The following is a 14,177-nucleotide window of genomic DNA, read 5'->3' as shown; positions in this document are numbered from 1 at the left end:
CAATAACAACATTTTGTTCCCCTGTAGCACCTTTCATCCAAGAATCCCAAGGTACTTTACCTATGCTCATTAATTAATTAAGCCTTGTCCTCCTGCTGGTAGCATAGTTATTAACCTTGTTTTGCAGATGTGTAAAAGACTCTCTTTCCCTGAGAGAGAGCCTCTAAACTACTTCCCACTTTCTCTTTATATACCTGCCTTGATAGGCCCAGGTGAGAATCCTCTTTCCAGCCAGTGTAACCTACACCCTGCTCTGTCTCCTCCTAGTGGCATCACACCAGGAGGCTGAGCGATCTTCCTAGGGCAGAACTCCCATGGCTGATTATGATACAGTCCAATTCTTCTTGCCCATCCACCACAAGGCATTGCAGAACTCTCCACAGAGCTCGTGTATGCTGAGGGAAGGGGGGGACCTGACTCAGGCAGATGGACAGCCATACTGAATGTGTAGGTAGGACTCCGATCCCTTCCCCACCCAGTGCTGGAGGGACTGGCAGTGAACAATGTTGCCAGAGCAGAGAGAGTGCAGCAGTTAGGAGCCCTCTGAGGGTTCTGAAAAGCTGAAATGCAATCTTTGAATTGGATTCCAAAAGGGCCAGGAGGCCAGGACAAGTGTTTGAGGAGAGGGGTGATATGATTCCACTTCTAGTGCAAGACACAACAAGGCACAAGCGGAGACAAACACCGTGCTTTAAAGGAAACCCTTGCACAGTTTTCCAGCAAAAAGAGGATTCAGCATAGTGGACAATTACAATGCTTAAGCCATATGTCTGGCTTTCAGGTCATTACCCACCTGATAATGACCGGCTGAAGGAGTAAAGATACTGAAGCAAAGGCAATGAGCTCTAATGGTCATTATTTGGCTAGTAATGACTGAGGAATATGTATCGTATAGCCTATCTGGTGAGTTGCTTTTGCCTTCGGATCACTGCTGCAGCCCTGTAACATTTCTGAGAACTGGTCTCAGGTGTCTGAAAGGCTGGTCAGTTCCACTTTCTTTTATTTCTTATGAACTGCTTTTAACAAACTCAGGGGCTGTCGTCTGCCAAAGAGCTAGGCATCTACTAGTCAACAAGACTCTATTTGGCTTTCAGTTCCTCCACTGAATTAAGCAGAGTTGCACTAGTGGAACAAAAAGCAGAAACTGGCCCTAAAGCTGGGAGTTGCAAAGAAGTCTAAGGAAGTTAGGTACCCAATCCCACTGAAAATCCAATGGGATTTGGGCACCTAACTTCCTTAGGTGGGGTTTACAATGAAGTCTAGGAGTCTAGTAAAAGACATCAAGGCCTGCTCTGCACTGGCATTTTTCTTCCAAGTTCCCAACACCGCACCAGCAATGGTGCGGCCCCAGCTACAAGAGCAATAATGGGAGCACTAATATCGACACGCTGCTGGCGATTAAATCACTATGTTCTCCTACCTTGCTCAGATGGGGTCCAGACAACCAGGTGGCTAACCTGCCTCTAGCAGTCAGTCTATCCCAGCACTCCTAGCAGCAAGAGCTACACTGGTGGAAGCCCGGCCTCTGGCTCAACCAGATTAGCACCTGTTAAAATCTACACAGCCTTATCTACACTTGACTGTCAGAATGTGTTAGTTAGGACATTACCTAACACCTTTAAGAGCTCACCGTTGAAACTCAGTCCAGATTAAACGTAGGTCAGACAGGGATGTGGCTAATTCCCTTCAAATGAACCAGTGGGAAGGCCTTGCCTGTCATGGAGAAGCTGCCCAGCATCCTAACTGGAAAGAGAAAGGTGTTCTACATCAACAGGAAAGAGAGGTAGCTTGGGGGATCTGTCAGAAGGAAGTCCTAGTGTCCTACCAAGCGAGACCAAGCTTTGACCAGGACACATGAACACCCTGAGAAGCTGCAGGTTTGGTGACACCAAAGGACTGGACTTCTGGCTAAATATGCTGAAACTGTTTCCTCTTTTTAGTCTGAACCAAGCTGAGCAAAGCCTCAGTCCTACCCCAGGGTAAGCTGACCAGAGCAGAGAGGTTCTGAGCCAAAAGGCATGTGCATTGAAGTGTCGTATTTCTCCTTGTTGAGTCTTCCCTTTAATTTCTGGTGCCAGACACTACAGCCCTAGACCACCTTCCAACAGGACAAGTGAGAGGAGGCAAGGCCAGAGGCTGGAAGAGATTTTTGAGATGAGCATTTGGCATTGTGTTAGTGACTAGGTTAATTCTTGCCCATCCCCTGGATGAGGTTGAGATGAATGAGGAGGGCGAAGAGCTCTGATTCAGGCGCTATAGTCACTTTTCTACAAAAAGAGGAAGGAAACAAGAACTGTTTGCACTTTGGGAGAGATACCATGATATATGGATCCTACTCAACAGGAGGTTCCTTCACTGTATGCCCACAGCCCTGGTGTTATGAGACCTCTGGATTCTATACTTGCAAGACACGCCAGCACTTACGCATGGTGGGTTAATGAGAGATGATTGCTATGCCCACCACAAACAAAATAATCAGATTTGAAGTCCTGTTTTAGTCTTTTTTCTTCAATTTTTCCTTGTATTTTATCTTTAAAAATTGAAAACAGCCCCCTTTGCTTCAGCCAGTTGTAATTTGCCCTGAGTTTGAGTGGTTTTTCTCATCATGAAAATCCTTCACTGGCATCAGGCAAAAGATAAAAAACCCTTGTTAGGAAACACACACATTGAGAAACCAGGCAGCATTGCTGGATCCCAGCAGAACTGTAGCTTTTCCGAGATGACAAACACAGCTTTGTTCCATCACATTTGAAAACATACTCTGAAAACAATGCTCCTCCCCATATATATAAAAAACCCTTTCCTCGCACCCAACAAAAGGAAGACATAATTAACCCTCCCTCAGAGAGACTACAATGGTATTTAAAACAGTAAAATGCAATCCATTTGCATTTAGTAGCTAATTATTTCCCCTACGTACACACCCATCAGTATTCCCTAAAAATGTCCACAGAACATTGACAATCTGTGCTAGCCAAAGCTTTCGGAAAGGAGTGAAAGAAGATGGTTCCGAGTGAAAAATAAACCTAAGAGACTCAACGACGGTCTGGCAAAATCTTCCTGAAAAACACAGTGTATCTAGCTCAGCAAAGTCTGTCACAGAAATGCCCTTTTGAACTCATTTGACTGCATTAACTTTCACCTGCGTATTGTGTTTAAGCCCACGGCTATTGCAGGAAGAATCCAGTGGGAGCCATCAGCATTTGCCTACCTGTTAAAACACAATCCCCTTCTTCACACCACCACCAAGGACATAAGTAGCCATTTTCCAACATGCAGCACTGCAAAGACATATTCCTGCTGCTGCTGGAAATTCATTAACAGCGGCCAAGGCCAGGACTAGCATCACAGCCATCCAGCACAGTTTCTCAATGGCATAGACTGTACAGAAAGAACGGCTGCCTATTGTTCACTCTTTCTCATCATATTGCAAGATACTTTAGCTTCCTCAGAACTAGGAGAAGTGCACCCTTCCCCCCTTTTGCTCCAGTAATGCAGTCCTGGAACGAACAAGGTAGGAAGCAGTCCATAAGCACTCTTGCTACTGAAGAGGGGTGAATTACTAAAGCTAGTGATGTAATAATCAATGCCACCCCACTCCAAAAAAATCCCCAGCGTGCTTCACTGACATTCAGTTCACCTTGATTCCATCATCTCCTCCAAAGGATTAGTTAGAAGTTTTCAGTGGCAAACACCCAAGCTGTGGGTTACTGAGCTCTGCCCTTCCCAGCTCTCACACAGTGCTGACTCAGCCCAAGAAAGAAACTAAACTGGGCTGGACTTCAATGGAGTTACAGCAGGGACCAGGCTGGCCCTTGATCTGAAGTGTCTTAAGCTTCTTGTTGCTGATGTTGTTGTTAATTAAAGTATTAAGGATGGTAAACAATGTTTTCCTCCGTCCATGCTTTCAGGGCAAGAGCTGATACCATGCTGTCCTTTCACTAATAACTGGCAGATGATTTCACTCTTTCAGGCTGCACTCACAAAAGAGCGACTGAAAAACAAAATGGCCCAGTTTCACCTTGACACAGTCCTTGTGCACACAACAATTCCCTTGCCACCAAGGCAGGCTTCTCTCAGCCTTCAAAAGTGATCGCCCTTTAGACCAAAGCTAAGATATCTCACCAATATAACAAGTTGGCAGTTCTTTATGCATTTTCTTTTAAAAATGTAATAAAAAGACTATTCTTCTGCAAGCAATCAAAGCTAATCCCTTTACAAATTTACTTTCAACAGAAGCATATTTAAAAAAAAAAATAACATTGGGCTATGCTCACAAGCGAAAAGTATTGAGTGTTATCAGCTCCTTCCTGCCAACACAGCACGAATGTGCAGCAGGCCTCAACTGGTATATTCATTTAGCCCAACATGAAGGCAGAAACAGGGCTCTACCCACTTCTAGAAAGTAAACCAGCTTCTCAGTATGGCCTTGCACTGAAATAGGATTACAGTGGCCTGGAAAATAAAATAAACCCACAACATGAAGGTTACCCATAAAATCATAACAAAGATCCTTCTTTCCCAATTCTCTATAGAGAAAACCTTTATCAACCCCTCTATGTTAAAGAAGAAACACAAAAAGATATGTACATTAGTCCCATGTACCTCTATCAATTTTTTTTCCTCGTGTCTTTAGAGCAGTTGTTTACTGCAGCCAACTGCAGAGAAATTACAGTAGCTTAACTCTCCAACTCCCTCTAAAGGATTAATCTTCCAGTGAGCATGCTCACGCGAGATCTTTTTTCAGCAGTTGCATCCATTTCATGAAATGAGGGCTGCTGCAGACATGAGGAAATGCCATTTCAGGACTACATGCAAAGTTGAATAGCTCCATAAACAAGTGATAATCCCTTTCTGAAGTTCTAGCAAGAGTCTATGTCAAACTCCCTACCTCCAATGACTTTAAAAACCCTGAGACTAACATGCACTTTCCCACATTTTTTTTACAGTGGTTTCTCTGTAAGACACATAGTTTAAATGTCTGCTCTTGACTTTCTCCCAACAAACTGGTGGAGGGTCCCTCTAATGAAGCTTTAGTCAAAACAGCTCCTTCTCCCTGACAGTTTTTTCCTTCTTATCATGTCTTGGCTCATCTCTGCTTTAAAAATGGCAGAAAAGATTTGAGGGGGGAAGTGTTTTTAGTCAAAAGGAACAGTTTTAAAAATATAGTTTTCAATAGTGCAGCACAGTTACAGCTCCCGACAAACACATTTTACTCTACAGATTAAAGGCCTATGCAAATGAGGATTTGCTTACTGGCAACAAATCCAATAGCTAAACAAGACAGTTGGAAGTAATCTTGTCCACTCATCCTCCGGCCACCCTACATTATATCTTAATTGGAGCAATTTAATTCCCTATCCCTCACCCCATAACTGTGCTTCTCAATCCGAGCTTTCTTGGTTAAAATGACAACATTGCAACTGAAAGACAAAGACTTATCCCTTAGAAATAGATTCTCTTATACGCTTCCATTTTTATCTTCTTGTATTATCATCACAGCAACATTTCCTCCTTTGCCGTCTCATCTATTTTATGTCCTGTTACTTAATTACTCTTCATAGCCAGTAGGAATCCAAGCTCCCCCTCCCACCCTACCCCCATAAATACTCATATTTTAGGGCTATGATTGCTGCTTCAATCTAGAAGATTTAGGGGACAGGTCTGATCACATGAATATCAGTGTAAATCTGGATTATCTCAGTTGAAGCCAGTAGCATGAGATCAGAATCCAGCCCTCAATCTTCCCCACTTGATGCTAAAGCTCTAAACATTTTAAAGAGTGTTACATCCTTAAAATATCACAAATCCCGTTTTGTTTTTTAAACTATTTCGTTTGAAACTGCACTAAAAATCCAAAATGTCATGGGAGTGTTAAATAAAGGTTAGGTCTACTTTTCAAAATGAACTCAAACCAGAGTGACAGCATCCATAAGGAACAATAAACATTTGGTGACAGTGGATATTTTGCTCTGCTATCACCTAAATTCAGTCACCCACAGGAAGGAAACCTATGTTACCAGGCATTAAAATAGATGTTTTGTTTTATTTATAAAGTGTTCAAACTGGTAGGTTTTGATGTGTCATAGCACAGACTGTTCAACCACCCCTCCCTGTTCCATGATTTTGGGCTTCAGTGAATTTAAGGCCACATCCATCCTGAAAGGTGCTGAGCTCTCTCAACTCCCATCAATATCCACGGGAGTTGAGAGTGCTCTGTACGCTGCAGGAAGAGTTTAGAATAATGGCCCTAAAATGCAGAGAAGGAAAATCCAAGACTTGAAAGCAGGCAGATGTGAAAACGATTTTGTTCTGTGCTTCATACATCGTTGCAGGATTAAAGCCGAACACAGTCAGGATGTCAGATATGGTGTCGTTCTGACCCGCTGCACCCAATTTGGAAACGAGTCTCCTCCTTGAAAGTTTATACTTTGAAGATTGATTGCCATTGATTCTTCTTCAAGCAAACTGCCCACGCTGGCAATCCATCAATAATAAGCCATTACTTGACAGCCTCTTATCTGCAGATGTCAGCCCAGACAACTCGATTTGCAGAGGCAATGGGTCAATAAATCAAAGCCCTTCTCCATTTTAAAAAATCAGAGTTTACAAAACTGCCTGACCTGCAACCTGAATGAAAAGAGCAACCAATCCAGCGGGGTTCTGGCAAAGGAGCAAATTGAGCCTTACGAAGCGACCAAATGGGCTGGTTATGGGTAATACTGTGAAACCAGCCCAGGAAACTCCTCATTTTTTCACTGGCATCATGAAAGCATTAGTTGGGTGTGGAATGGGCCACACGGGGGAGGAATCTGCTAAGTCTAATTAGTTGCAGGGCAAGAGCAGAATGGAGTGGCCCTTGTGAAATGTTTACCATTCAAGCCTTAATCACTATGACCCATTTAACTCTTTAGCGGAACCCCAGAGCTTACTAATAAGGGTGTGTTTAATAGCACCATGCCAGCAAAACTCAGGTACTTTTCTCCTCTTTAAATTCAGCAGTGGATTTAAATCCAATAAAATCAATATTCCTGTTCATCTTATGAAAACTCACTTCTCTGTTCTTCCAAGTCAACGCAGAGTTTAACACTGGTGCCAACAAAGTGCCAGTGAGAGGAGCACCAGCCCCACTCTGAAGATTCAAGACAGCTTGTGATGCTATCAGGTGCAGATGACTTTTAAAAGGCCTCCTCGCAGGACAAGGAACAGGGATAGTTTGTATGATTTGCTGGGCACTAAGCCACTACAAAGAGAGCCTGATCAGGATCTCTTGATGCTGCAGAGGTATAAAAAGCATGCATTTGTACAGCGCCTAGCACACTCCATTATTAAGGCCCATGGATGCTCCCACAATACAAATCATAATAGTTACTTTCCTTCTGCTCCTGTTACTGGAGGCAGTTAGACAGTTTCCTCTGGGCCAAGTCTTACTGCAGGAGAGGAAGTGGGGAAGCCTGCAAGTTGCAGAGCAGGCATGGAATCTGGGGCCCCCACTGCCCCCACCTTGCTTCACGTGAGCTTCATCATTTTTATAATGATTAGGACCAAATCTGAACCACATGAGTAGTCCCACTGACTTCAGTGGACTGCTTGGGTGATGAAGACGAGCAGGGATTTGGGATTTAATACTACTCCCATTAGAATTAATAGGAAGGTTACCACTAAATCCAATGGAAGCAGGATCAACCCGTTCGTCCTAACTATAAGACGCTTTACTGCAGCATCTTCACTGAATGGGACACCAAAATCACGCACCCAATAAAATGCAGGCATTGATGGTTATACCTTGTGGCCTCAATTTTAAGTGACTTTCATAACTTTGGGAAGAACGTGCAGGTGAAGACGGAGAGACAAAGTGGGTGAGGTAGTATCTTTTATTGGGCCAACTTCTGTTGGTGAAAAAGACAAGCTTTTGAGCTTACACAGAGCTCTGCATAAGCTCGAAAGCTTGTGTCTTTCACCAACAGAAGCTGGCCCAATACAAGCTATTACCTCACCCACCTGGCCTCTCTAATGTCCAGGGACCAATAGGGCTACCACAACACTGCAAACAGGTGCAGAAGAACAGAAGATGAATTGCTTTAATTGTATCATTCTTAGTGAAGACCCTTGATGGGGTGGGTTATACACTGTGAGCTGCTGTAACCAATCACTGCAGAGCTGGGCCTATTGAGCCTTCATCTATTTACTACGTGAAATGCTTTTGGTTCTTTGTTTCATCATTGCCTGGGACAACAGGAAGCTGTGGGAAGGCATGCCAAAGTCTGCAAGGATCTCTCTTCCTCCTCTTACCCACAGAATTGCTGCAGACGACAGCTACCGCATCTAGCCTTGCCTTTTTAGTTTACTACTCTATAGCATGGCAAAGCACAGAGGGACATGCAAAAAAAAAAAGAAAAGAAAAGTGTTAGCTTACAATGCTGCTATCTATCATTGTTTCATAGCAAACCCACAAAATGCCAACCCCGCTGATAAAATCCCACAAACCACACTGCAGAACAGTTGCAGCTTCCTCGGTTACATGATCAATCAAAATAATTTTCCATAGAATCGCTGCTGCTTTTGCGAGGTAAAACTTGCTGCCTTTTTCCTATGGAAGATAAGGGAATGAGAACCAAGAGCATGACAGGTATATCCAGCCTCTTTGGGTAAGTGCATTAGCTGTATGTACAGCTTGCAAAATGATTAATAATGCTGGCAATTTAAGGAGTTCTCTTCCTGATGGCATGAGTCTGTCAGCCGCAAGGCCTCAGTTTTCCAGGGTTTACCCCAAGGGAAATTTGGATCCCACCCATTCACAGCTGGGGCAGCAACATTGGTTTTTCTGGGAGCTTTTAGGCTGAAGAATTGCAGGCTATAAAGACCCTCCAGTCATACATCCGATGTGTTTGTGGCACTTTCATGAGAGTGGGTTCTTGGCCCCCTGTGGTGTGCTTCCTTTATTTCCGATCAGCTCCATTGCCACTGGGAACCGTTCCTCTTTGAGTTTGGATGTGTGGTCACAGCAATGAATTCTAGCAACGGAAGCAAAATGAAACAAGGCTCCTGGCTGGGTACCACAATGGATGCTCTCTGGGGAGGAAATCAGGGACAAAAAATGGGAAAAAGTTGCTTCCCTTAGAGCAAGACACAGTCACTGTGCACTGCAGGGAACATTACTTGGTGGAAGGCACTGGGTAGGCTTTAGTGGACCTGATTCCCACAGCCTTGAATACTGTGTAGTGGGTGTGAAACACCCACACTGGCATAAGTGAGCAGACAACTCTGACTTGGCAGTGATTTGCATCCACTCTGCCCAGGTACAAGGCCAGGCCCTGTTTATCTTCTCAATGTGATGTTAGCAGGGGTCCAACCGCCAACCACAATGGATTTGGTGGGGGTGACGTCAATCCTGATGCAGCCGATCAAGTTGAGAAACACACCACCTGTGAGATGTGACATCATGGCAACAATGCTCAGCATCAGGTGGGCATTCCTTATCATTGCTCCAGGCTGTTCTGTCCTGATGTGTTGCAGCGCTCCGTGATCCACTCCGATATGCTCAGCCTGGACATACCATTTTGGGTTGAAATGTTTATAGCTGGTAGTGTGTGCATCGGTGCATTGGGTGAGGGAGTAGGAGCTGCAACTAGGCAAACTGCTACTTGGGTTTTGTAGTGAGTAATCCTTGCAGAGGGAGGCTTCATGGAAGTATCCCTGATAGGACACTTGTGGTTAGGCCTAAATCCAGGAAGTGCATTAGGCAGGCGAGTTAATACTAACCACCCAGCAGGATATGACTAGATCCCAACTATCTACCAGGGCTCTTCCATTATCAGGGTGTCCCAATTGCTTGCATGAATATAGGCATTTTGTAGAACATTAATCATGCAGGCTGGCTCCGGGCCTGTGTACTGCTGCCACCATCATCTCCAGAAAGGTTGGACCCAAGATAGATTTAGATGGTTCTAACTGCAAGGACTACTACCTATTGAGGTGTTCTATACAATTACATGATCAGGCTACAGCCTATTGTCAAAATCAGCCCATTGTAGTTGTGGTTCATTGTGGCATGTTATCTGTGACAAAAGTTTTGATTCTGGAAAAATTTGGAATAGGGGGATGATCCTCAGAATCCATGGATGTCATACACTCATTTGGGACTTATTGTTCCAAGTCTCGCTTTGCTTTCTGTCTCTGAAGAGAAACAATTGTTGCTCAAGGTAATGGTGCTTCTGAGGACTGAAAAGTAAATCTCAGGGCCTGATTCTCCCCACATTTACCTGAATGTAAAGCAGGAGGAGGTCCAGTGAAGTCCACGGGGTTACCATGGTGCAACTGTGAACAGAGAATAGCACCCTCTCATTCTAGACAAGTGATAGAGTTTGAGGCCAGAAGGGGTGACCAGATCATCTCGTCCGACCTCCTGTATATCACAGCCACCAACCACACCCAGCGTCTGCCCACTAAACCCAACCACCCAAATGAGACCATATCACAGCCCACAGGAGACTAGACTGTGATGTGCCACAGGCAGAGAACAGGAGGGACCAAGATGCACCAATGCATGAGGCCCCTGCCATGGCAGGGAAATGACTGAGTGAGATAGACCCAGATAATTCTGACAAGCGACCCGCACACACACGCTGCAGAGGAAGGCAAAAAACCCCAAGGTCACAAGTGGTTTAGCAGAGTGTAGGAAAGGCAAATACTCTTGCACAGGATTGTAAAAATGAATCTGCAGTCTTACTGCATACAGAGCTATCCATTGCTCAAGTTAATAATACTATTTAGCCATTAAACAGCCCTTTACATTTCAAAGCACTATATGCATGTTACCAAGCTAAAACTAACAGCCCTGCCAGTGACATAGACAAGCGTTATTATCCCAATCTTACAGCGGAAGAAACAGAGGCAGAAAGGTTAAGTAAGTGGCTCACAGTCATGGAATTAGAAACTGACCAATTGCTTAGCACTGGAAATAAGACAAAAAGGGTCAAACTCTACAGTCTTTAACAACCATATCTCCCAATGCAGCCAATGGGAATTCAGACCTGAGTAAGGACTGCAGGATTTGGCCCTAAGCTTTTGACATCTCCTGACCTTGGGTTGATCCAAAGCCCATAGAAATCAGTGGAACACCTGCCATTGACTTCAGTGGGCTTTGAATCGAGCCCCTTTAAACAATTTACTAACAATGCCTAGGCCCTCCCTAGTATCTTTTAGTATTCCTATGTACAATGCTGTAAATGTGCAAGGTGTCATATAGTAGGAGATCAGGGCCAAACACAGAGCAGGTCCAATGCTCCAAAAGGCTCACAACCTAAAGGCACCTCCTGCGGGGCCTCTCTTACACCATGTTCTGGGAACATCTCTCTTTTGTTTAACAATGCACCTTTTACCTAGTATACAAAGCAAGCAGGCTCAGGATTGGTCTCCAGCTCTGGGAGCTAAGCACTAGCTCTTCTACAGATTATACAAACATTTCTCACCTTTTCATTGGAATGAGTGAAAACCCAGGCAAAGACAAGGACTGTCCTGAAAGGGTGTGAGAAAGAAAATTAACCCAAGGGTCTGATCAGATTTCATGCTGGTCTACACACAGTTTTTGTATCGATACTATTTTGGTTAGCGGGGGATTTTACAATGAGATATTTATACTGGGACAACTCTTAGTGGGAATGCAGGTATATTGGCATAAAGGTGCTTGTATCAATATGGCCTATTCCTGTACATTTACAGAAATAAGTTATACTAGAACAATCATCTTTAACTGGTAAAACTGCATCCACACCAGGGGTTGTATCAGTATAACTCCAGCAGTTTTGAAACGGACGTATTTAGGGCAGTACAAAAGCTATGCATACACAAGCCTTCACTCTGTATTGTTCACTCTTACCCTTGCCATGTACCTTATGCTCATGGATTTTAAGGTCCAGAAGAACCATTGTGATCCTAGTCTCACATTTCATCCAGTGGTCCCTGCATTAAACCCAATAGCATGTGATTGAAAGCCAACAACTTGTAGCTGAAAATACTCCCTTATTAGGCCAGCTGGCATTCAAACTCTCAATCCCTAATTTAGGAAGCTGGTATTTTAGCCATTAGGCCACTGGGTTTTAGGGTTCTCTATAGGCCTGATCCAGTGAACATTAAGGCCTGGTCTCCATCTAAAACTTAGAGCAACCTAGTAACATCACTGTGAAAAATTTCACATCCTGAGCACTGCGGCTAGATTGACCTGATTCCCAGTGCCGACGTGGCTAGGTCGACGGAAGGACTCTCCGAGAGGTGGATTACCTACACTGACAGAAAAATCCCTTCTGTCGACATAGGAAGCATCTACACTACAGTGGCAAAGCTGTGCCATACCTGTGCCGCTATAGTGGCTGCAGCGTAGACAAGCCTCAAGACACAATCATAACTGCTGCTCAAGTGCCTACCTGCCTGTCACTGTCATGTATTTATAGAGTGCAAAACTCAGTCGTGTGCAGTCCCCACCCCCACCAAGTTTAGACCTACACTGTAGCATTATAAGAGATACCCTGTTTTTTATTCACACTTTGAGCTGTGTTTCCATGGGAAATCTTTGGCCATGTGTAGGTCACATGGCTCAGTTACAAGTACCATGCTGTGCTGATAGCATCGGAGATAGTTTACAAGTGACATTGGGTCCCTTGTCCTAGAAGAGGCTACAATTGTCACAGAGGTGACCCAGAGTATTCATTGGAGAGATTATAATTGCTTCTCCAACCCCCTATCCACCCCAGGTACCCAGTCAAGAGATAGCATCTAGTTTCAAGGAAGACAGTCATCACAGCTTGCAAAGTTCGTTCCACAATGCAGCTGTGACTGTATGGGGAGGGGAAATGTAACTTAGAAAATGACAGCATGTGGGTGAATAAACAGTTAGCTCTGAGATCAGACTGTGGGCATCATCATCCTGAGGTTCCTGGGGCAAAAAATATAAACAATGATTCAAACACAGTTGTAGAAAGCTGGGGAAATGACTGCGTCTCCTCGAAATCTGTTTACAGAATGAACACAGACTCCCAAAGGTGGCCTGCTTCTGACATCCCTTGGATTACTATGCTATGAACAGACCCGTTTACCTGTGTGTGTCTCCCAACCCAAGGAACTAAGTAATGGGTAACCTAACGTTGCTTTTCAGATCCAAGAGTTCCTTTACTTGGGTCAAATATGTCCAATTTCTTCAAAAACTCAAATGCTATCTTGCAAAAAACCCAATCCTGGTTAGTGTTCCTTACATGCAATTTAACTTGTACTTGCATTACACAGTATTACTTCACAAAAGGTGAAAAAGACCCCCTGCAGAGAGGGCCACGGCAAAACCTTTCTAACTGAGAATAAGACACAAGTAAGATTTGGATCACTAACCCTATCCTGCACCCCCAGGAATCACAACTGATCTCAAGGCAATTCAGGTAACTGTGCAGTTGTTAGAACACTTAGAAGAGATCAGCTTTAAAGAGAAAGCGGGTTCAGACCTTAACTACAGTAGATGTGGTGGTCCATTATAATTTAAGTTGTGCATTGGTCTTACAATGGTGCTCTGCTCTGAATTGCAACCAAACTGAACATGAAGTTGAGTAATGCACAATTTTGCCATCCTTAGAATAAAAGGAAGTACTGTGAACTCATGCTAAAAATATTAGGGCCCCTATTCTATGCAGAAAGAGGTTACATTGACCAATGGTACACAGCTTTTTACAATGGTTATGGTCTTTGGGTGCAATTGTCTCATACTCTTTGAAAGAAGCATTTGAAACTGGAATGGTAAAGCTACCATATCTGTAAGTTGTTTTTTTTAAAATATGTAACTTAAGAAGCCAATGAGAATTATTATCACTTATGCAGCTCTTTTCTCCTTCAAAGTGCTTTGAAAACATAAACTACCTAATACTCTCAGCACCCCTCTCAGGCAGGGATATATTATTACCCTCATTTTACAGAAACACAGAGAGATTAAGGCCAGCATTTTCAAAAGGGGGCTCTAACTTGGACAGTTCAGATTTTGAGTAACCCAATTCAGACACTGAGAGCCTGCATGCAGAGGTGTTGAGCAATTGCAGCTCCCGCTGACCCTGGTCAGAGCTGTGGATGTTGAGCGCTTCTGGAAATCAGGCCCAAGATGTCTCAGCCAAAAACTGAAGCACAAAAAACCTGTGATCCTTTGT

At 43.9% G+C, this 14,177-nt stretch overlaps 1 protein-coding gene across 3 annotated transcripts in view; it reads right to left on the bottom strand.

Moving 5' to 3' along the window:
* Window positions 1–14,177, bottom strand: part of EHMT1 (euchromatic histone lysine methyltransferase 1) — a 169,291-nt gene that overhangs the window by 141,418 nt on the left and 13,696 nt on the right. The window contains exon 1 of one of the 3 annotated variants that reach the window (XM_077835754.1): window positions 4,606–4,659. The exons of the other annotated variants lie outside the window; for them this stretch is intronic. The gene's annotated coding sequence lies outside the window, so the exon portion shown is untranslated. Of the gene's footprint in view, window positions 1–4,605; window positions 4,660–14,177 lie in introns of those variants that run through there. 3 annotated transcript variants of the gene reach the window in all.

The sequence above is a fragment of the Eretmochelys imbricata genome, chromosome 16 (assembly GCF_965152235.1).
Source record: "Eretmochelys imbricata isolate rEreImb1 chromosome 16, rEreImb1.hap1, whole genome shotgun sequence".
NCBI classification, from domain to species: Eukaryota; Metazoa; Chordata; order Testudines; family Cheloniidae; genus Eretmochelys; species Eretmochelys imbricata.
Note: the sequence above shows the minus strand (reverse complement) of the source record. Positions and strands in the feature narration are given on the sequence as shown.